The sequence below is a fragment of the Rhinolophus hipposideros genome (genome assembly GCF_964194185.1).
Source record: "Rhinolophus hipposideros genome assembly, chromosome: 11".
In the NCBI taxonomy this organism is placed as follows: domain Eukaryota; kingdom Metazoa; phylum Chordata; class Mammalia; order Chiroptera; family Rhinolophidae; genus Rhinolophus; species Rhinolophus hipposideros.
In genome coordinates, this window is record NC_138057.1 from 41,683,264 (window position 1) to 41,706,062 (window position 22,799).

At 40.2% G+C, this 22,799-nt stretch overlaps 1 protein-coding gene across 7 annotated transcripts in view; it reads right to left on the bottom strand.

Moving 5' to 3' along the window:
- The window catches only part of PRUNE2 (prune homolog 2 with BCH domain), a 229,356-nt gene that overhangs the window by 104,097 nt on the left and 102,460 nt on the right, over nucleotides 1–22,799 (bottom strand). The window lies entirely within an intron of this gene.

Genomic DNA, 22,799 nt, shown 5'->3' on the forward strand with positions numbered 1-22,799 from the left:
TTTCCTTTTGCCTCACTACTAGCCTCTTCTCATACACTCTGTTAAGCAGTCTGGATGGATATAAACAGCTGTTCTTTGCAAGAATGCTAGATATTCTTCATTGACAGATGGCTGCAATCCCCTAGGGCACATGCGCACGCGCACACACACACACACACACACACACACACACACACACACACTCAAACACAGAAACCTTAGTAAGGTTGATAACATTAACATTCATCAATGAAGTTACTAAAATTTAGAGTCAGGAGAAAGGCCTGGAATTGAAAACATACTTCAGTTAGTGTTTCTTCTGGACTCCATGCCTGCAGAGATTTCTTTCTGGATAGTTGCCGTGAACAAAAACATTTTGCATTTTATATTTCACTTTTAAAGAGTAAGAGATCATTTGTTAGAGTCAGATCACTAAATTATTGTTTTATATACCTCAGATTCCCTCCTTCTTTTGTCATAAGGAGTAGGAGAACTTTAAATTTTTATCTTCTTGGGAAAAATACCAGACAAATCCATAATGGAATGTAGCAGAGTTGTTTGTTTGGTTTGTTTAAATCTCCATAGGTGTATAAATCTCTCATAGAAAATACTACTAGAAATTCTTACTGATCCTTCCAACCTCCAGCCAAATTGAATAGCTAAAGATTGGTTAGATAGTTATTGCGGTAGAAAGAAAATAGGGCTATCCAGATCATATTCTTTACAAAACTCTATAAATCAGAAAACTAGTGGTGGTTTTCAAAGCAGTGGACTTTTCTTCTACTCAATATAAATATAGAGAACTATCAAATCTGGATCTCAGGAAAACACATGACACCAGTGGTGGGCATCCACCACTTCTCTTCAAGAGAGATGGATTTGTTGTGTTCTTCATAAAATCTAATGATATTAGAATTAAAATGAGAACACAACTGAATGTTAGATTTGAGACTGGCTCTAAATGTCATTTCAGTTCAATCACCCACCCAATTATTAAAATTTTTATACCTCAGTCTGCCAAGTGTTTAGGAAACCTGGGATTGAATACTTCTACAGATGGGAAAGTGGTGACCACCTGAGATGGCTTATTCCGTTTGGGGATAGTTCTATGAGAAAGTTTTTTTCCTTATACGGAGGCAAAATTGTCTCTTAAACTTCTTTCTATTGACTTTGAGCCTTCTGAATAGAATGTTGATAATAATGAATATTCGAGTGTTCACCACATGGCAGGCACTGCTCTGAGCATATTACATGGATTCACTTATTTATTATTCAAAAGTATTTTTGGACAGATTAATGTTGATATTAATATCATTCCCTAACCTACAAAGTGGAAGACTGAGGCACGGAAGAGTAAAAGTAATCTTCTCAAGATCACATGCTTTAAAAGGATTTGGAGTCAGGCATACTGACTCTAGGGTCCAAGATCTATATACTTCAATAACCTAAAGATTGAGTAACCAAATCTTTGAGAGTATTTGAAGAGAACATTTGGGCATCCTCCTGAAAATTCTAGGAGAAAAAGACAACTGTTGCTTTTAGCATCATCTACTGATGCGACATTTAAACTATTAACTCTAAAGAAAGTATTACTTTTTAAAGATACGTTTTTACACACATTTCTTACTAAAGGATGCAATTAAACCAAACCTCCAAAATCAAATTAGAAGTCAGAGTAGCCTGCTTAGGTAAACTGGCATTTCAGACACCAACATCATCAAAGTACTCGTGTTCTCTGTCAGGAGTAATAAGGAACCTTATGGAATAGCTGATCCAAGGGATCTACATTCTGGATGATATTAGAACACTGAGGTATTCTTTTTGAAAAACGACCACCATGCCTGCGCATGCCCATCTCTCCTTGGAGATTCCAATCCAAATGGCCAGGGAAAGGCCCAAGAATCATTCGTGTTTTAAAGTTGCCTAAATGAGTCCAACATGCCATCAGGGTTGAGGTCACATGACTATGAACAAACAAAAGGTAGGATTGGAACTCAGGTCTCATGACTCAACAATCTAGAATTGTTTCCAACATGCATTATTACCAGCTTCTCTTCTTCACACCTCATCCTTCAAGAAAAAACAACAAAACAGAAGCCAGCCCTTTGTATTGGGAATGCTGCACATGTGAGTACACGTATGGAAAAACTAGCTTTAGGACTGACTCAAGTTGGGACTACACAGGACCTGCTGAACTGGCAAAGAAAAGGCAAAGCAACAGGCCAGGCCCTGACACATTAGCACTGCCCCTCTGCGCTTTCACTCTTAGTCATAAACTAAAATGTCCCAGGACATCTCAACTTCATTAGTTCCACTTCTATCCTAAAGAATCCTTTGTCCCTGGACTTTTTTTTAATATGGACGAGCATAAGCAGTATTGTTTAAAATGTACCCTCAAGTAGTTCTAACATTAACTCAACTTCTTGCTGGATTTTATAGGACAAACTCCTCCTGTTTTTCTTTTTCTTTTTCTTCTTCCTTCAGATGTTTGTAGAGCTAGCTTGGCAGTTCATGCACTTGTTTTCCATTTGATCAATTATACAGGACATTTTATAAATCCATCACGTGGGTTCTTAAAATTCTGTGAAAGATCTATGTCTGTCCGTCTTACTCTTTTTTACCTTGTTTTTTATTTATTCAACTATTTATTAAACAGATATTTATTAAAGCCCTTTGTGTTCCCTGACCCTGATTTATATTTTTTCAAGTCACTTTTCAAAACCTGAAATAATGCTGTATATTTAATTATTTACTTTATTGTCTGTCTCTCCTGCCCCCAACAGGATTTTAGGTCCATGATAAGAGGGACTTTGTCATGTTCCTACTGTATCCCTGATACCTAAAGTACTGGCTGGCCCATGGAAGATGCTCAATAGATATCTACTGAATAAATAAACAAATGAGTGGGTGAGTGACTGACTGACTGACTAAAAGGATGGATGGATGGATGGATGGATGGATGGATGGATGGATGGATGGATGAGTGAATATCATGTGCCAGACTCTCAGGACATAAAAAAATGTGTTAAACTTTCTTCTCTAAAGAAGTTTGCAATTCTAATACAGCTAAGCATACAAGATGCTAAGTTGTCTTGTGGAGTTATGAACAAAGAACATTGCAAGCAGAGGGGAAGGAATCTAGAAGCCTGCATGGAGAAGCCAGGGAAAGCTCCTTCACAAAGCTGGTACTTGAGATCAGATGTGAAGGAGGACAGTAATTTGCCCAGTGGCCAAGCAGGGCCTAGCATTTACAATGAGAAGAACAGATAGCAAAAGGCAGGACTCTGAACAATGAGAAATAGAAGTGGATATTTCAGAATAATACTCCAAACAGAGTTTACCAACAGATTGATGCTCAACAGTGACTTCATCTATTTTGTGACCAGTATACACCAAGGCAGTAGAAAACACCCACTTTGGCGGAACCTCATGGGTCAAGAACAGACCTCATGGGTCAGGGCTGGCCAACATGCAATGACCTTGGACAGTTTACTTAACTTCCCTGTCGTCAATTTCCTCGTCTGTAAAATGAGAATTAAAAAAGTAATTACCTCATTGAGTCATTGTTAGAAATAAATGAATTAATGTATCTGAAGCACTAGCCATACAGTGTAGTTAGTTCTGCTAGAACGTGGCACATGCATCTCTAAAAAATTCCTACGCAAAATCTCACAATAAAAACCACAGAGGTTACTGGAAAAATAGCAATGGGGCTCAACCCTCAAAAATTTCACTAGTGACATGAAAAAAAGAAAAACCCAACTAAAATGGTAGCATGGTTTTACACATGCTGAGTGGTTAATAAATATTAGAGACCGCACTTTATCTTGAAAAATACCTAAAGTTTACTTCTGGAAATGTGCGTTGAAAGGGTTGCAGCTTGTAAGTTACTGTGAAGTTGTGGGAGGAGGGTTATCAGAAATCAGACTGAAAGTTCTAACACCAACATGGAAGGGTGTGCTTCGCAATACACACTGTGAACTGAGGTAGCTGGTATACAGTTGAGGGGTGTGTGTGTGTGTGTGTGTGTGTGTGTGTGTGTGTGTGTTGTATATTCTTACAAGGCTCTGTTCAGTTAGGTGCTTTTTTCTGTGTTCCTTTGGTGTGTGTCAAAGATGAAATCCTGTACAACCAAACATGAAATTTGCATTATGCTGAAATTGTTCCCTAACATATCAATTGCATTGCAATACATTCACATTTTCAAAACCATCATTACAGCAGAACTGACTATAAGTGTTCAATCAACAAAGAATAGTTGTTACAAAAATTTTTAGAGCTCCATAATATTATTTTAAGTATCATTCAGCTGACAACATAAATTTCCTTAACAACTTGGGAAGACTGTGCCCTGCCCAGCCCCAGACTTTTAACACAACACGTTAGTTCCCCAACTAGTTGACGCTTTGAGTTTCGGTGTCCTTTTCCTATCACTCAGTGTCCCTTAACCCAAAATAATTGAGAAAAGACCTTTGAATAATAGGCTAAATACAAAGTGTTGTTGAATTTTAAAACAACAAAATCCCACGCTCCCCCACCCCACGTGCGCACAATTGCCAGCTTGCTATTTCACTTATAACTTGAGTAGATACAAGGGGACTATAGCATTAAAGAGGGGTTTTAAGAAAAGAACTCAATTTTTAAGAACAGAAAAAAAGAAAAGACTTCTAAAATTGCCATTTCCTTTATTGCCTACATTAAAAAAAACTAAAATTCTCAACCAATAAAAAGCTGTATTCTATGTCTCAAAGTCCCAGACTCCAAAATTTGGGAGGCAATTAGCTCGAAGTACACGTATGATCTAGCTAAAAGTACGTTAAAAATATTGATAATGTACAATTTTGAGTAAATTTGTATTTAAAAATCAATGTTTTCCTATCCTCATACAAAATATTAACAGATATAATTTTAGTGAGAGTTATATGAGAGTTTACTAGAGGAAAAGGTCATGAAGGACCTACCTAAGGTTTGAAGTCTTTGTTTTGCACCTTCACCGAGGGGAAGGTAACCCAGGTAACTGTTCCATCCTCCCTTGCCTCTTCAATTTAAACGTGCATCCAAACACCAGCCTTGTTAAAACGAAGCTCTTTACAAAGCCTTTCTGGTGAAAATCCCCCAGTTGATGAGTGGTATTTTAAGTACAAGTGTCAAAAGGAACTACTTTTTTGAGATACCAAATTACATTTTGATTTAATTCACCCAACATATATAGGATATGTGTTTTAATGCCTTTTCTAATCTGTGTGAACCGTATCCTCTATCACAGGACAGACAGGGACTGTGAGCTTGGTGTAAACCCAGCCCTGACCACTCACTTTCCTTTTAGGATTAAAAGCACGCTTGGAAGCTTTTTGCTTTCCTCGCCTGCCAGATGGCGCTACTGCCCCATTCTTCCTGGCGGCTGGTTTGGAGGCTTCCTCCACCATCACAACAGCTGCATTCTCTTTGCCAACACATGCGTTTTTCAAAATCTCATTAGCTATCGAATGTATTCGGCGAAGCTTGTGTCCGGTTCGCACAGTATCTTCCCTGGGGGTCTCCCTAGAATCTAGAAAAGGTACTACGATGAAAAAAATCCAGGTTATTAAAAAGTGGAAAACGGGATCCGCTTATAACGTACAAACGTTTGTCATAGAAACAAAACGGATGCTTCACACTAAGTGTGAGAAGGCCCTGAGGAGTGGGGCGTGGATGGGGTCTTGGTGCTTTATATTACTCCCCAGTGATACTTAACGTACAGTATTTGCAGCATATCTCAGGGCTGGATTAGCCACTGCAGGCAAAGTGTGGAAGCGGTACTACTCTCTCAGAATGTCACTCCTATCGTCTATCAATCTGCATAAATTCTGCCACAAAATTTTAGGAAGAAATGCTATTCAGAGCAAATGATGCATCAAATATAAATAGGCCATCAAGATTGCTAATGGATTTTAATAGCAGCTATTACAGCATAATAGTATTTTCCCAACAGCTGTTTGTTGATACAATTCTCCGTTTACAGGACCTTTATGTCCAATCCCAGGAGATGGCCCACCATTCATTTATAATCATTTGGTTCCACCTACAAACAAAAGCTACTTTATTTGCATTTGGAGACTGTGAACGGTCTGCAGATTTGACTCACTCCCACCTCATTCAACAAAACCAGCAGCGAATATTACAAGCTAGATTAATTAGTTAATATTTAGATGTACTATCTACTGCCAGAATAAATGCTGCCAACTGGCAAACTCAAAGAGAAGCTTTTATTGATTGCTTGGCTACAATTCCGAGCCATGTGAGCTGTTGAAAACTGTTTTTCACTTTTACGTGGATGACTAATGGGCCTAAACTAGGATTAAGACCAAAATTTTGGGAAAAAAAGGACCCATAAACTATTGAATTTTTCTACTGGAGATGATGGCAATAAATCACTTCCAAAGTGAAGGTCTCAATTGGTAATAATTGTGAAAATAATCAAGGTGAAAGAGAATTTATTAATGAAACCCAAAGCTTTGTTTCTTGTGGAATGATCAAGGGATTATAACATTGAAAATAAATACTATTAGTTCATGGGTTCACAAAGAATCACCTAAGGAATGCATTTAGAATTTGGATTCCTGGCCGCTAGCCCAGAGATTTGAGACAGGGCCCAGGAATTCACATTTTAATAAGCACTCCAGGGGATTCTGGTGCCATCATCCATGGACCACATTGAGAAAATGTGAGAGAAATGGCATTAGTATATAAATACAATATATCCCAAAGGTCTCAGTGCAGTTTTAAACTTTAATGACTTCAGATGTACACATGTTAAAAAATATACAGAAAACATCATTTGAAAGTTTATTTTAATTCCTTTTACACTATTTTAGTTTTGTAAATTTGGGAAAAAAGATTTAATTATAATTTTTTCTTCCAGTTAAGTTTGCTATCTTCGATCATGAGAAAATATAAAGTTTCAAAATTACTCAAAACTTACAAAACTAAGTAAATGTAAAAGAAAGGAAAATAATTATACTTCCAAATGCAGTTCTTTGTAAGTTTATAGTATTTATACTTCTGACATTCCTGTGTAAAACTGCACTATGGCTTTAGGGGCAAATGATATAAAACTTAGTTAAATGCAGGCTTGATGAAACTAAGAAGTAGGACTGAACTCTCCAAGCTGTCTAGCCACTGTTGGTTTGGTGTTACAGGAATCTGCATGCATAAATCTCAGTGTTTGCAGCCCTTCAGGTGCTGGGTATTAGCGGTCAGGCCTCCTGGATTCATGCTGCAGAGTTGAGAAGAATCAAGGCAGAGATAACTGGGGGAATAAATGATTGTTCTGTTGATTCCGGGTGTTTGGAAAGGATGCAGGCATCTTCTACTCCATGGAACTTTACTTCACAAAAGCTCTTTCATCTACATTATCTCACTTAACCCTCACCATTCTGACGGGCAGGTAGCATTTCTTCTGCTTTACAGATAAGAAGGCTGAGGCTCCAAGGAGTTTCTGTGATTTGTCCAAGAAAAAAAAAAAAGACAGATAGCAAACAGATGAGAACTCAAAGCCAAGGCTTTGACCCATCTCTATACCATGGTCACCCTTGACCAGCGGTTTAATTCAGGCAATGATGCCTGGAAGGGCTTAGAGGGTTCAGGAAGGAGATCAGAAGGTGGCAAAGTGTGACAAGAACTGTAAGGCCTGCTGTGCTCTCCTGCAAGATAAGAATGGAGAAGCGACCCCCAAAGGAAGAAACAAGCCCCTTTTAGCTAGAAGTTGCTAAGCTGCGTAGGTACAGAGTACAGACAGAGTTCTCAGCCCTGCCTGCTCACCTGTTTGTTTGTTCTTCCTCCCTGGAGTAACTGTAGAAGGTATCATGGGAACAGTGCATTTGCAGCCTGCTTCCGTCACAGAATTCTTGTGTGACAGCGGACCCATCATTGCATCGCTTGGACTTTAAGTTGCCTTCTTGGTATAATTAACATAATAATAATTACCCCTCAGAGTTGTTACAGATTTTAAATAAATAAATTAAAATAAGATGAAGTACTTGGCAAAGAGCTTGTCACTTGAATCTAATCTGGCCCCTTGGTGTAGCAGCAGAGCTGACCTCTCCTTCCCTGGTTAGAGCCTGTTCATGTCACTACAGCCTCAGCACCCACACCTAGCAGGCACTCCAAACATTTTTCCCAATGAATACATGGTGTGGGGACAAAACCCCAAAAAACAGTTTCCAGGCTCTCGGCCTCACATAGGAAGGTGCTGGCTCGGGTAGTAAATGGCCATCAACTGTGATCAGATGCCAGCAGCTGTGGCTAGTTGGCCGTCAGCTGTAACCCGTAGGCCATTGGCCACTAATATAACGGCTGTGGCTACGCTAGCAAAAAAAAGAGGAATGGGGGCTAGCAAGAAGATGGTGGCTGGCAAGCGCGGACTGCTGTTAGGCAGATTATGTAGATCCTGCTTCCTGTGTCTCCAGCCTAGCCGCCAGCGAGAATATATTGGTTTGACTCCCCTATCTATGGCTCCGTGGGTGTTCCTGTTTGGCCTTACCGTGTCCTGCGTTCTTGGGCGGGGAGTGGGAGCTGAGACCCTGCACGACAAATGGCGCAGTGAGCAGGGTCCCCTGCGTGACACATGGCGTAGTCGGCAGGATACAGTGCTGGCCAAAGCTTTCCGAAGGGCAGTGGAGCAGTTTGTGCGTATGAAAGCTCAGTCTGAGGAAGACCAGGAGGAGCAGCTGCCGGAGAGCTCGATTCCCGTGGAGGGGTGGAAAGACGTGGATGGTTCCCCAACCAGCAGAGGCCGGAGAAAGCAGAGAAAGCGAAGGTCGTTGCTGCCCTGTGGGCTGGGAACTGCTTGCTGAGGCAGCCTGGATGCCGGACTTGTCCCAGGAGGAAACGCTTGCTGAGTCCTCCTTGGGACATGAGGGTGAGGTCAAGGTCATCCCTCACCCCCAGGACAGCCCTGGCGAATGACTATGGACTATGGGAAATTGCCTTCCATCCCTAATTTAATGGACGCTTGACTGTTTGGGAACATACCACCATGTAGTGGGACTGGTTTGATGTTTGCTTTTGTGTCTTGACTGGCCGCCATTGATAATATGTAAGCACCTTGATGTGAGCCGCTGTTGTTCCAGCACAGTACCCCGAGAGGCCCAGAGAGAGAGTGGCAGTGCCCTGAGGCCCTGGCTGTGTCCAGGAAGTCTGGCTGTGTCCAGAAAGTGGCAGTGCCCTGAGAGGCCCTGGCTGTGTCCAGGAAGTCTGGCTGTGTCCAGAGAGAGTGGCAGTGCCCTGAGGCCCTGGCTGTGTCCAGGAAGTCTGGCTGTGTCCAGAGAGAGTGGCAGTGCCCTGAGAGGCCCTGGCTGAGTCCAGGAAGTCTGGCTGTGTCCAGAGAGTGGCAGTGCCCTGAGAAACTCTGGCTGTGCCCGGGGAGACAGGTGGTACCCTAAGAAGCCCAGGAAGTCTGGCTGTGACCAGAAGTACTGGGGTGGTGCCCTGAGAAACCCTGGCTGTGCCCGGGGAGACTGGTGGTACCCTAAGAAGCCCAGGATGTCTGGCTGTGCCCAGAAGTACTGGTGGTGCCCTGAGAAACCCTGGCTGTGCCCAGAGAGCCTGGCTGTGTTCAGGATAGTGCATTCACCTCCAGGCTCCTTGCACAGGGCCCCTCGCAGAAGACGCTTGTCGCGTAGATTGTGAGGCGAGACCCTGTAGGGGTGGAGTGTGGGGACAAAACCCCAAAAAACAGTTTCCAGGCTCTCGGCCTCACATAGGAAGGTGCTGGCTCGGGTAGTAAATGGCCATCAACTGTGATCAGATGCCAGCAGCTGTGGCTAGTTGGCCGTCAGCTGTAACCCGTAGGCCATTGGCCACTAATATAACGGCTGTGGCTACGCTAGCAAAAAAAAGAGGAATGGGGGCTAGCAAGAAGATGGTGGCTGGCAAGCGCGGACTGCTGTTAGGCAGATTATGTAGATCCTGCTTCCTGTGTCTCCAGCCTAGCCGCCAGCGAGAATATATTGGTTTGACTCCCCTATCTATGGCTCCGTGGGTGTTCCTGTTTGGCCTTACCGTGTCCTGCGTTCTTGGGCGGGGAGTGGGAGCTGAGACCCTGCACGACAAATGGCGCAGCGAGCAGGGTCCCCTGCGTGACACATGGATATCCAGGACCAAACTCATACCCTCCCCATGACACACTAGCTACTTCCCTGGGTTCTTATTTCTACCACTAGTATTGTTTTTCTTTCCTCATCATTAAGGTCAGAAATTTTGGAGTCACCCTTTATAACACCCCCACACCAGTACCAAAGATTCTTTTGCCTAAGTATTGTTTCCCTTCTGACCTCAGTAATTCTACATTGTATGCTTATGACTTCCATCCAAAACTATCAGGATAACATGATAGATGGCTCTTCCTGCCATCTCTTTACCCTACATGCTGCATCCAGATTAATTTACCTAAATCTTACCATGACCTGAGTCAAAAGTCCCCAAAAAGTAACACATAAGCCTCAGTGTTCCACACCATGGCTATGTGCTACCTCTCCTATTATGTCCTTCCAGACTCACTCTCAACCAAGCTGAGCACTTGGCTCCCTACACACACTTCAGATTTACAACATCTGTGCCTAGTAAGAAACTTGTACACAGTAGGACTCAATAAAGGTTTGCTGAATTTAATCAAACTGAATAGAATCGCCTGAATCCTTAGGCTCCAACATGAATATGAACCGGAAGCCTCAGCTGGGCAGGGTAGCACTGCCTCTCACCTTCTTCACTCCTTCCACCGCTGGGCCTACCTTCTGTGAGACACCCCTCCCCCACTCCCTTTCTCTTTTCTCAAGAAATAAAATACATGAACTGTTGCAGAGCAGATCACATCATCAAGAAATGGGATATGAGTTTGTGAGGAATAGTCACTTATATTTGTGTAGGTCACACGTATCTCATTTGATAAAGTGGTGTTTATATTAAAACTGAAAAAAATCAATCATACATACCATCTCAAGGCTGTATTTGGAATCTTTAACCCCCAAACGAAACAAAAACTTATTCTATTTAATTCGTGGGAACTGTCACTTTTCTCAGGTCGTGGGACCTGAGCTGGATGGAATTTTATCCTTGGACATCAAAGACCAGCATCAAATGATTGACTTTTCTCTTTTGCTGGTATTTTTTTTTGTTATGTTTTATATTTTAAACATTTTATTTTTGGTCACTAGGTGGCTCCGAATTTCCATTGGAAAATAAAAGTCTTTAGAAAACATTGACAAAAACATGCAATTTTCACCAAATAATTTAAAAATACTTTTTTCAACAATTTTTGGATTTGAGAACATTAATCAAAGTTAAAAAAATAAAAATAAACTCCAAATACCAATATATTTGTCCATCTACTCTATCTTAATACACTATGTATAGCTTTATATGAAAGTATGGCTATTGCCTTGGTTATAGGTACAATATTAAAATAACTTATAAACTATGATCCAAATAATGTTACTTTGGAGTTGTAACATATTATGTATCATGTATGGTCCGATAATTGGGTCTATCATATTTAAAAGAAGTCTTCAAAACATTGCCATTTAACTTTAATTGCTTTAAAAATCTTCCTTAACCACACATTAATAGCCACCAGAATATCTGGTACAAATTTCAAAATCATTTTTAAGTTTGTTAACTTCAAACAAAAAGAATTGTTGGACCAAGGATCTTTTAGCCAATTTGGAAGTTACCATACTGGTAAATGTTGTTGGGGAAAATGATTTATTGTTCTAAGTTCTACTTCACCCATAAAATGTGCTGCATTTGGGTCCTGTATGGCTTTAACATATTTCCAAATCTTTAATGACAATACTCTGTATTATCTCATTGAAAAGTGTGTTAATACAGGAAGAAGTCACCCAAAGTCATCTCCAGATAACCTATTAATAATGGAGGTGGGAGTGGTGGATGGAGAAATGTGGGGAGAGAGAGTGGCTGTGAGCAGGGATAATCTGCATGTTGTCTACTTGGCTGGAGCTTTCTGGAGGAAGCCCGCTATTAAAATCCACTTTTTAATACCAGTTTTGCCCAATGGTTCTGCATCAACCTAGATGCCACAAATATTTACTCATCTCTTCACAAACTCAGGTTGTGAGGTGCACCTCGTATTTTCACTCCCGTCCCCTTGCCCACCCCTTTCCAAACTCTCCAAGTTATACCTGTTTCTTGACATGTTCAAAATGCAGGCCACGCAGAATGATTGACTGTGAATCCTGCATTCCCGTCTCTTGTATGTATGTGGGTGTAGGCATATACCACCTGAAGACAATATCAGCCTGAGTTGCCTAGCAAGACCTTTCATTACAAGCTCGGTTGTTGACATGTGAGAAGCTTAAATGGATACACTTGTTTCCCAGCAACTTGGCAATATTTTTTTCAGATAAACGACATAAGGTGCTTTTAGTTGCACTCATGATAAATCCCAGGCAATCTTCAAGTGAGACCAGCATTCATTGGACGTTCATTTTATGATTTGCAATTAGAAAAAAAAATTGATACTATAGCTTCCATCACGCCCCACTTCTCCTCCAGACACAATAAATGCTTGTCACCTCAGAAACACCTCTTGTGTTCCCTCCACCTGGTATACAACATTATCCCCCACCTTCTCCACCTAACAAACTACTCTTCCTTCAAGGCATATGTGAAGACTGAGGAGTCTTCTTCTGTTAGAGATGGTATTACAGTATAATGAGAAAGTGCCCAGGTATTGGAGTTGAGGCTACCTGGATTTGATGCCAAGTCACTGGTTATGAGATCTTAAGCAAGTTCCTTAATTTCAGGTTCCTCATCGATCAAATAGAATAATAATGAGTACTAGCCTCATAAGAGTTACGTGAGGTTTAAACAAGTTACCTGAAAAGGACTTAGTATATGAGGTCTGACAATTAAGTTCACTAACTTTGTTGCAATGATGTAGCTAACATTTTTTTTTATATCAGAGGGATTATTCATTATGAATTTGTGTCAACTGGACCCTTGGAAGTGCTGGAAACGCTGCGTGAAAAAGTTAGATGACCTGAACTTTTCTCCAACAATTCATGGCTCTTGCAATACGACAATGCACCAGCTCACACGGCACTGTCTGTGAGGGAGGTTTTAGCCAGTAAACAAATAACTGTATTGGAACATCCTCGCTACTCACTTGATCTGACCCCCCATGACCTCTTTCTTTACCGAAAGATAAAGGAAATATTGAAAGGAAGACATTTTGATGACATTCAGGACATCAAGGGTAGGTAATACGACGAGAGCTCTGATGTCCATTCCAGAAAAAGAGTTCCAAAACTGCTCTGAAGGGTGGACTAGGTGGTAGCATCAGTGCATAGCTTCCCAAGGGGAGTACTTCAAAGGTGACTGTAGTGATATTCAGCAATGAGGTATGTTGAATATCAACATTGTCTAGAATGAGTTCGAGAACTTAATTCTCTGACCTTGTATATGCTTGTTGGACTATAGGCCATGTAGGTGTTGGTAAGTTATGGAGGAAGTGTAGTAAGCTAAGTGAACTATAACTTAAGTATTAGTTGTTCTTCTAGAAGTGATCACCCCAAATCTGAATCACATGTGGCTCCTTTCTACTCTCTCCTAGAGAAAACAAAATCATAACACTTAGCACACCAACTGGAAGTTGACAGTTTACCTGTCAAGTTCCTTCATGGACTGTGATGGGACAAAAATAACAAACACGTGAGGTTGGTTTCATATTCCCCATCCCCAATAGAACATTTGGATGCCATCTACTTGGCTTCCCTGCCTCCTCCACTCTCTACGAGGAGTGAGAGATTAAAAGCCACAAAGGTGGACACTGGAGAAGAATAGTTGGAGAGGAGCAAGTGCTGCGTGATATGGGAGTGATGGGATGGACTGGGAGGCCCAGAATAGAAAGAGAGTGGTGACTGGGAAGACAGGGTCAGAACAGAGGATGGGACGGTGCGGGGAAAAGGAAAATTTCTTCTATGATTAGGTAGTGAGAGGTGCCCATGATTCAAGGAATAGGACAAGAAAGGAAATGTCAGTGAGTTGCCCTGGCTGTGCACTGGGAGCATGTTACACAGTTTGAGAAATAGTAGCAAAGATGGGAATTCCTGTTTGGACTAGGCTTCATTAGAGGGACACCTCTAGAATGGATCTGTGGATGTCAACTTCCTAAGGTTTATAACATTACATGTTAGGAAAGTGTAGAGAAAATGTCTTCATTCATTAATTTTATTTATTCATTGCTCCACAGGGCAAGTATTTCTGAACAATTTTTGTATGTCAGACACTGTTCTAGGCACTGGTGATATGGTAGCCAACAAGACAGACGATGGCACTGCTCTCATGAAGTTGTATTTCAGTGCATGGAGACAGAGAGCAAATACATAAATCAAAAAGGCAATTTTTAGTAGTGACATGTGCCAAACAGAATATAACATAGCGTGATGGGAAAGCATGATGAGGTAGAAAGGTTTAAATTGGAATGTCTGGGAAGAGATAACATGATATTTCAGTTGACATTCTTGAATAAAAAGAAATGGCCAGCTACTTCAAATTCTGAGGTCAGAATATTCCAGAAAGAAAAAAAGTAAGTACAAAGGGCTTGGGATTAACTCAGCAGATTAGAGAAATAGAAGGAAGGTTGTGTAGCTGCAGCAAAAAGGGCAAAGGGAAGATCTGAGAGGCAGGAAGAACTAGATGATGCAGAGCTTTGCAAGTCATGGAAATGACTTTAGATTTTATTCAAAGAGCAACGAGAAGCTACTAAAGGTTTAAACTTGGGGGGGTGTCCACCTTGAAATTTATGTTTCTATTTAAGTTGTATACAAGTTACTCTGGTCATTAGGTAGAAACTGGAGAGCAGAAGGGGAGGAGCTGAGTGACCAGTTAGGTTATTGCAATGGCCGAGTTGTGAGGAGGTGGCTGAGCCTAGGGCTTTTTGGATTTAACAAGCCATGAGCTTCCATGAGCTCCTTCTTCCTCCCCTGGAATATAAGCTACTCGATGACATGGATTTTTGTTTTATTCACCACTCTCTCACAGGATCTGGAACAGAACTTGGCATATGGAAGACACTTGTTAAATGTTGAATGAATTTACCAAGAGGGAAAAGAATGGTGTGGGGCAGAGTTAGGGAAAAAGTCAGAAGTTCTGTTTAGGACATGTTAAATTTGAGATACCCCTTAAACACTTAAATGGACACATCAGGTAGGCAATTAGAGATACAAGTTTTGAGTTCAGTAACAGATATATATCTGGGGATCATTGACATATGATCACCTGGAGTAGGAGTGGAGTTAGAGAAAAGTCAATGAGCTGGAAGCAAGCTGGGAATGCCAATACTTAGCAGTTAACCTGAAGAGGAGGACATAGTAAAAGAGATAGAAGAGGAGCTTCCAGAAAATGGGAGGAATCTGGAAGAAAATGATATAATACAAGACAAGATAAAATGATTGCCACAAAGCAGGAAGTAGTCAATTTTTCTGAATGCTGCTGAGATGCCAAGAAAGATAAGAAAAGATAAATAACCCTTAGATTTGACAACAGAGGATGTTGGTGACCTTGAAAAAGGAAGTCTCAATAGAATTGTGGTTTCATAAACCTACCTGGAGTAGATTAAGGAAAGAAGGGGCATGAGGAAGTGGAGACAGGACCTATAAACAGCTCTCATTTGCATTAGTGAAATGTCTAACAGGGTGGTTGCTCAATCTTTCTTGAATAAATAAATGAACTGTGAATCCATCCATCCATCCGTCCTTCCATCTATCCATAGCTAGGATTTGAGTCTTCAAATGTAGAAGGCACTGCCTTATTTAGTGAGAATACATTTGAATCGGGAGCGAGAGGACAGAATAAGGTCTCCATAGCCACTGTTTAGCTTTCTGAACTTGGCCAAACTAATATTTTTTGGGGTCTCAGTTTCCTTACCAATAAAGTGAAGAGGTTAGACTAGGTAGGCTCTAAGCTTTAAAATCCTTGACTCAAGGCCTATTATTTAAAAGTTTTAAATATCATCATAAATATGATTTAAGTCTAGTGTCATGTTTGATTTTTACAAACTATCTCTCTAAGCACAGTTGAAAGTTTCAGGGGATACCATATGTTGACAACCCACGCAAAGCCTATCTGTGTGAAATTAACACCAGCTTTGAGGGCTGACCGTATTTTGTGTACTTTGTGGGCTGAACGTATTACTAATGGTCACTGAAGGAAAAGAAGTCAACTCTCACTTTCCTTATAGATTCTTCCCTTTTTGTCTTTAAGGCTGCTCAGTTCTCCTCTACTTAAAATAAAATAGGTATTATTAGATTCTACATTGGAACTAATTAACATTCTCTTTCTTTCTGCCAAATTACACTTCTTGGACAATTGGATCATGTTCACAGACAATGCATTCCCCACCCATTTCTTTTGGGACTCTTGCTTTCATTCACATGGTGTAGTCCCGACATACCTCTCTCGTCACCTTGTGCTACTTGCCCCCACTCTCTGAGGTCCAATAACAATGGCTTACTAGTTTTTGAAAAGGTCAATCTTGCTCCTGCTTTTAGGCTTTTGGATTTGTCATTTTTCAGAGTAAAATGTTCTACTCCCAGCTTTTCTCATGTTTGGCTTCTTCTTGTCATACAGGGAATTCAAACATCCCTTCTTCTGTGAGGTTTTGCTTTAAAGTATTATCTAATCCAAATATTACCCTCCACCCCCATCCTACTATTGTCACTCTCAGTTCTCTCTCTCTCTCTCTCTCTCTCTCTCTCTCTCTCTCTCTCTCTCTCTCTCTCTCTCTCTCTCACACACACACACACACACACACACACACACACCACTATTCAAAATTCTCCTCTTTTCTTTATTTATTGTGTATTGTTTACCTCCATGACCACACCTGCCCCACCTACCCCCAAGGAGAAGGTAAGCTCCATGAAGTCATAGACCTCACTGTTCTATTCACTGCTGTATTCTCCAGCATCTAGGATGTGTCTCACACATTAGTAATGGATAAATACCTGTTGAATAAACTCACCTCTACTGAAACTACTGACTATAGTCACCAATGGCCTACTCAAATAGAATGCTTGATCTTATTTTCCATTTCTTCATTGCCCTTGACCTGACTGATAACCTCCTTTTAAAAATATATATATATATATTTCCAGAACTTTAGTTTCTATGATACCATGACAACCCTCTCATTATTCTCTTTCTACTTTCTTTGCTGACTTTTCTTTCTCTTCTCCTAATGTGGAGAACCTTAAAGACTCATCTTTTGATTATCTTCTTTACATGTATTGCACACTCTTATGAGTCTTTAAATGAATCTATCTTGCCTAGCACAACTCTACCCGTGGCATAAACACCGAGGTAATGGAAGTAGACATTGGCTCCCATATTCTTCAGACCACTGCCTTGTTTACCTCTCAGTCCCACTGTTTGCTACTCTCATTTTCCCTGGCTTTTCAATCTTCTTGGTTCCTCTCTTAGGCTTCTGAAAGAGCAAGAAGGGCTAGAGGTTATGATGAATTGTACAAGCACATTTCTCTGACCTTCTGTAATTCCTTCTTCCATGATTTGGAAACTGCTCTCCAGCTATAAGCATCACAGTGGCAGGTTAGAGGTGGTCACACCTCTTTCCTACTCCACCAGCGCCACTTTGGCTATCCCAGCACTGCTGCCTACCGAGGAGGACCACACAGGTATGGGTCTTTTCCTCAGAAAGCTGTGCACACTCTCGACTTGGTGTTAATGATTCCCAAGTCTCTATCTCCAGTTAGCATTTCTCATTTTCTTTCAGGTCTCTTATCATTGGCTTGTAAAGAAAACTGAAGTTAAAGTCATTTCATGAAAACAATAAATAAATAAAACTGTAACTCACTGCATTCTACGCTATTTCCTTTGAATTTCTCAATACCAGAGTAATTTGGATCTCCCTGTGACTTAATCATAAATTACTGGACATTTGTGTGGTATGAGACTCTGTATGGATTTTATGCTACATTTTTAAAGAAGAACTTGTAAATTCTTATTTTGCATAATTTCTACTACCAAAAATATATTAATTTATCAAAAAAGTTAATTATAGCAATACATGCTTGTTTTAACAAATCAAATCCCCCAAGCTATTAAATATGAATGATTGATTCATGCATTCAGTAAAAATTAACAGAAGTCTTACCATGAGCTGGGTACTCTTTTAGGAGTGAGCTAAGTCCTTACCCAGGAGAACTTGAACACTAGCAAGCAGACAGACACATACCATAAATCACATGAGGATAAATGCAATGAAGAAAACTAAGGTGGGGTCAGGGGTGAGGGATTATTAGAGAGCGGGACTGGTTAGTTTAGATTGCGTCTTCAAGGACAGTGTTCAGATAACACTGAACAGCATCCTGAGTGGCTGTAAAATGCGTGCATCGAAACAGTTTGTGGTAAATCACATTAATTTTTAAATTTGCTAAATATTCACTCGGCAAATTATCTTTCAGAAAATTCAGCAAGAACCAGAAAACAGGAAAACCACACTTAAACGTCATTTTGGCAGAAGAGGTGACCCCAAAATATGCTAATGCATTCCGTGTTTATTTCCAGTCATTTCCTGAGGGGAGAAGCCCACTGTATTCCTTGTACTGCCCACAAAGACCACAGACTACTCAGGTATGGTCTGCAGACGGGATGATGACTGCAGAAGGAAAGGCCACTCCAGCTTACTTGATGAAAGGCAGTAGGAATGCTCACTGTGTGGTAAGGACAACAGTGACAGCATCGGACTCAGTGGGTTCATTAAGCTACTTCCACGATACTGGTGCCAAATACGGGGACAAAGCAACATTGCGGCAAATTTGCCACAAGAAGTCAGAGAACAGAGTCCTTGGTGCAACACCAACTGCCTTTCAACCCACGAATCCTTGAACTCTACTCCATGCTTCCCTTCTGCTCCCTGGCTGCTGAGGGAAAAGAGGTTTTGTTTGTTGCTTGTTGTTTTTAGCCTACCCAGGTGCCAAAATGCAATGCTTCTCCTTGTGCAGTCACCAGTGGCCACTACAGACAGAATGCAATGCCCACTACAGACAGAAATGAGTGTCGCCACGGCGTCTTAGCTGCTGAAGAGGTATGGAGAGGCTCTCTGAGAGATGCACTCTTCAGTTAGATATTCACAATCATTTTGTCAAAAATATTTATTGTAATTGTTTAAAACATTACAATAGTCAATTTGGGGCTTTGCAACCACAGCAGGACATGGGTTGAGCCTATCCAATCACTTGTTATAGTTCATACATAGTCCTGAAACTTGAGGAACTATTTGTCCCCAAGCTATAGCAAACTACAAGAAAAACCAAAGACAGCCTCTGTGACTTTGCAAAAGTCTTCCCCCCCCCCCCCCCCCCGCCAGGGAAGGTTAATTGCAACTTTTGATGATGTAAATTATTGATAGACAGCCGCACATGAATTTCAAAAACTAAGTAGCTTTAACAAAAAATGACAAGCAAAATCAAGTAAATTTTTGCTCCTTTCAGCTAAAAGTTCCTATTTGCTCCAAAACCTTCTCATTTGTGAAAAGGAACAATTTGTATTAAGAGACAAAAATCAAATCAAATCAAATAACAATACAATTTCTTAAATTGGAATTTGTTACCTGTGATGCCACCACCTTGCCCTACTTTCTGCTACTTCAACCACATAGTTATTTCCCAAGTTAATTTTACTTTACCAAAGTGGTCTTTTATTGTTGCTGTTGGAATTCATCCAGCTCAAGAAAACACTTTGAATTAATATATGCACTGATTGAGAAGGAATTAAATAGACATTCCACAGTACCCCCAAATCTTTTCCATTGAAGAAATAGAAATCTTTGTAAACCTTGTGAGGATACCAGAATGAAAAACTGGAAGTTGATCTATGTTGGACAGTATATTCTTTATTCATGTTATCTGGCATTCTAATTATCATACTTCTCCCTGCAGTCATACCGTGCACAAACTGATATAGCTCAGATAAATATGTACAATTATAATAGCAGAATATGTTCTTGCCTGTTCCTATGTTACATCTGGTTGGTAAAGGGAATTTAACAACTAGAAAACTTACTTGGGAGATCTCATGTGTTAATTAATTTTGGTAAAAATAACCCCACAGAAAGAAAGTGGAAAATCATTGATGGAATAAAGCTAGGAGAGAAAATAGGAATTTTGAAGAGAAGGGGTAAGTGAAAACTAAACGAAATGACGGTTTAGAAGATGGCAAATCTATTTTAAATCTGCAGGGCTAGGAAAGGGCAGCTATTTTAAAACTTAATTGGATTATTTCAAATAACAACTAGATTATCTATCTGAAAACTTAGGCAGAGTAGAAGAAACAGAATAAGTTCCCTTCTCTAAACCAGAGTGAAATTAAAATTTAGAAAGAGTTACAAATGGAGGGGACAGATAGGACCTAGTGCCTTGGGTAGTGAAGACGCTGCAGATTTTAGGGACAGAACATGAGTTCACGTTCTGTTGTCAGTTGTGAATGACTTTTGTCCCCAAGCTTCAATTTCCTCATCTGTAAAACAGGAAGGCTAATGTCTATTCCAAAGAGAGGGTGTACGAAACAGAGATAGTGTATGCCAAGCTCTTGGCACACTGTGATCACTCCATGAATTATAAAAACAACACGTTAGTCTCAAAGCAGAAGAAAAAGTTTCCATCAGTTGCCAAACAGTTGAATAGGATTAGATAGAAAATGAGAAACAGCAGGTGCAAAGTCCCTGAGGCAAATGCATGTTTGTCATGTTCCGGGAACAGCAAAGAGGTCAGCATCTATAACAGAGTTGGGGGATGGAGGGGTTTGGGAGCAAGTCATAGTGAATGAGGTTAGAGGGGAGCTGAACATGTACTTGTATCCAGGGGTTCCCAACCCCAGCTGCATATTAGAATCACCCTAAGGAGCTTTTTCAAAACACCAGTGACTGGGCCCTAGCCTCGGCTGATTAAATTAGAATCTCTGGAAGTAGGTTTGGGAATACAATGTTTTCAAGTTTCCTAGGCGAGTCAAGACTAAGGACCAAAGCTATGGGCCACTGGTGTTTTTGAACAGAGGACCAACCTCTTCTAGAGACAGCCAGCATTCTCTTAAGGCAGAATTGCAGTCTTTCACCCCCACAGGAAGATAAGGGACAACAAATTACAAAAATTAACTCATTGGCATGGCTGATTTTCTCCTAAAGCTTTTCCTAAATGTTGATTGTTTCTGGTTTGGTAGAGACAGACAATTAAAAACTGGAACGCACTGGATGCCTGATGATGAAGAGAGGAGTGCCCCCAAATTGAAGCAAAACAGGAATGATGGGCTGGCTAGAGGTGGAGGAAATCAGCTTGGAGCAAGCTCAGTAGCAAAGTGGTTTGATAAGGACTTTGGGATTGCACAGGGCTGGATCTGCGGCTCAGCCCACATGTTTACTAGCTGTGTGAATTTGGATGATTGAATGATCATTTCTTACCTCTGAGCCTGTTGTTCTTCATCCATACTGGCGGATAGTAATATGATCTACTTCATTGGGTTATTAGAAGGATGAGTTGAGTTATTTATTTTCTGTGCTAAGAACAGTGCTTGGAGAATTAAGAGATGGCATAAAGTCAAATTTAAGAAATGTCAGATGTTACTATCATTATGATTAGCTTTCACAGTTTTGACATGGCCTGATTTGTTCTTTCTTGAGCCTCATTTAATTAAGCTGTCAACAAAGGAATTTCTGGTTCGGAGCAAAGGCTGAGCACCACCACTGTACACTTCCTTTTCCACTGACTTCTTGAGCTTTCTAGCTATTATCAAGAGTTATCTTAAATACATGAAGTTTTAATGTTTCTCCTATGATTCTTTCTCCCTTTTGAAGAGACTATTTTATATGATTAAAATTTTTAAACACTTGAGAAGAACACGTTTCAACAACATAAAAAAAATCAATATAGATTCAAATTTTCTGGATAAGCAATACTCATTTTCACAGGAAATACTTTAGAACATGCACAAGATGAATGGACAATAGGCAAAGTAAAAAGCTTAGACAGTATCTTTTGAAGTATCTTAATATGCTCTTTAGTCATTTGGTAAAGAATTGAAAAATAGCAGTTACTTCTACATAATCCACCCTTCAGGTTTAAGGTTCTTTAGGGAAAGGCTGAGATTTCTAAATGTTTCATTTTCTTCCAAAATCAATGTTCCATTTTGAAATACATCAAAGCTCTTCTTTAAGACAAATAATCTACCATACATCTTTTTTGTGGAATGGACTTTTATGGAAAAAATCAATTGTCAACATCCAGTCACTTTAGTTCTCAAAACGCTTCATTTTAAGAGAAAGTTTTAGAATCTTATATATATATATATTCCCGTGGAAGGAAACTGTGTGATTTGGACTTTGTAAAGTCTTTATTCAACATAAACTAATAGGTAAAGAAATCTCCATGACAGGAATCTGAAACATTGTTCCTGGTGCTCATAAATACTCCACTGTATTGTCTGAAATGACTTATCTCAGTCCTGACTGTGGGCTCAGATTTACTGTACAGTTCATCAACTTCTCAGCATGATGGATAATGAATGTTTCATTTACATCACTAATTGCCAAGCCATGGTTCCCGCAACCTTTAACCCGTATGCTTTATCCCATTATCACCATATGTCAATATAATTGCATTTAACATTCCAAATGATAAACTTTCTTCTATATAGCGAAATAGTTTTCACAAAGAAAACATGTGAGGGCTGCTGATAAAATACAAGTCTACTACAAGAAATGACAAGGACTAAACCAGAATAATAGGTAGGTGCTCATAACTAATCAAATCCAT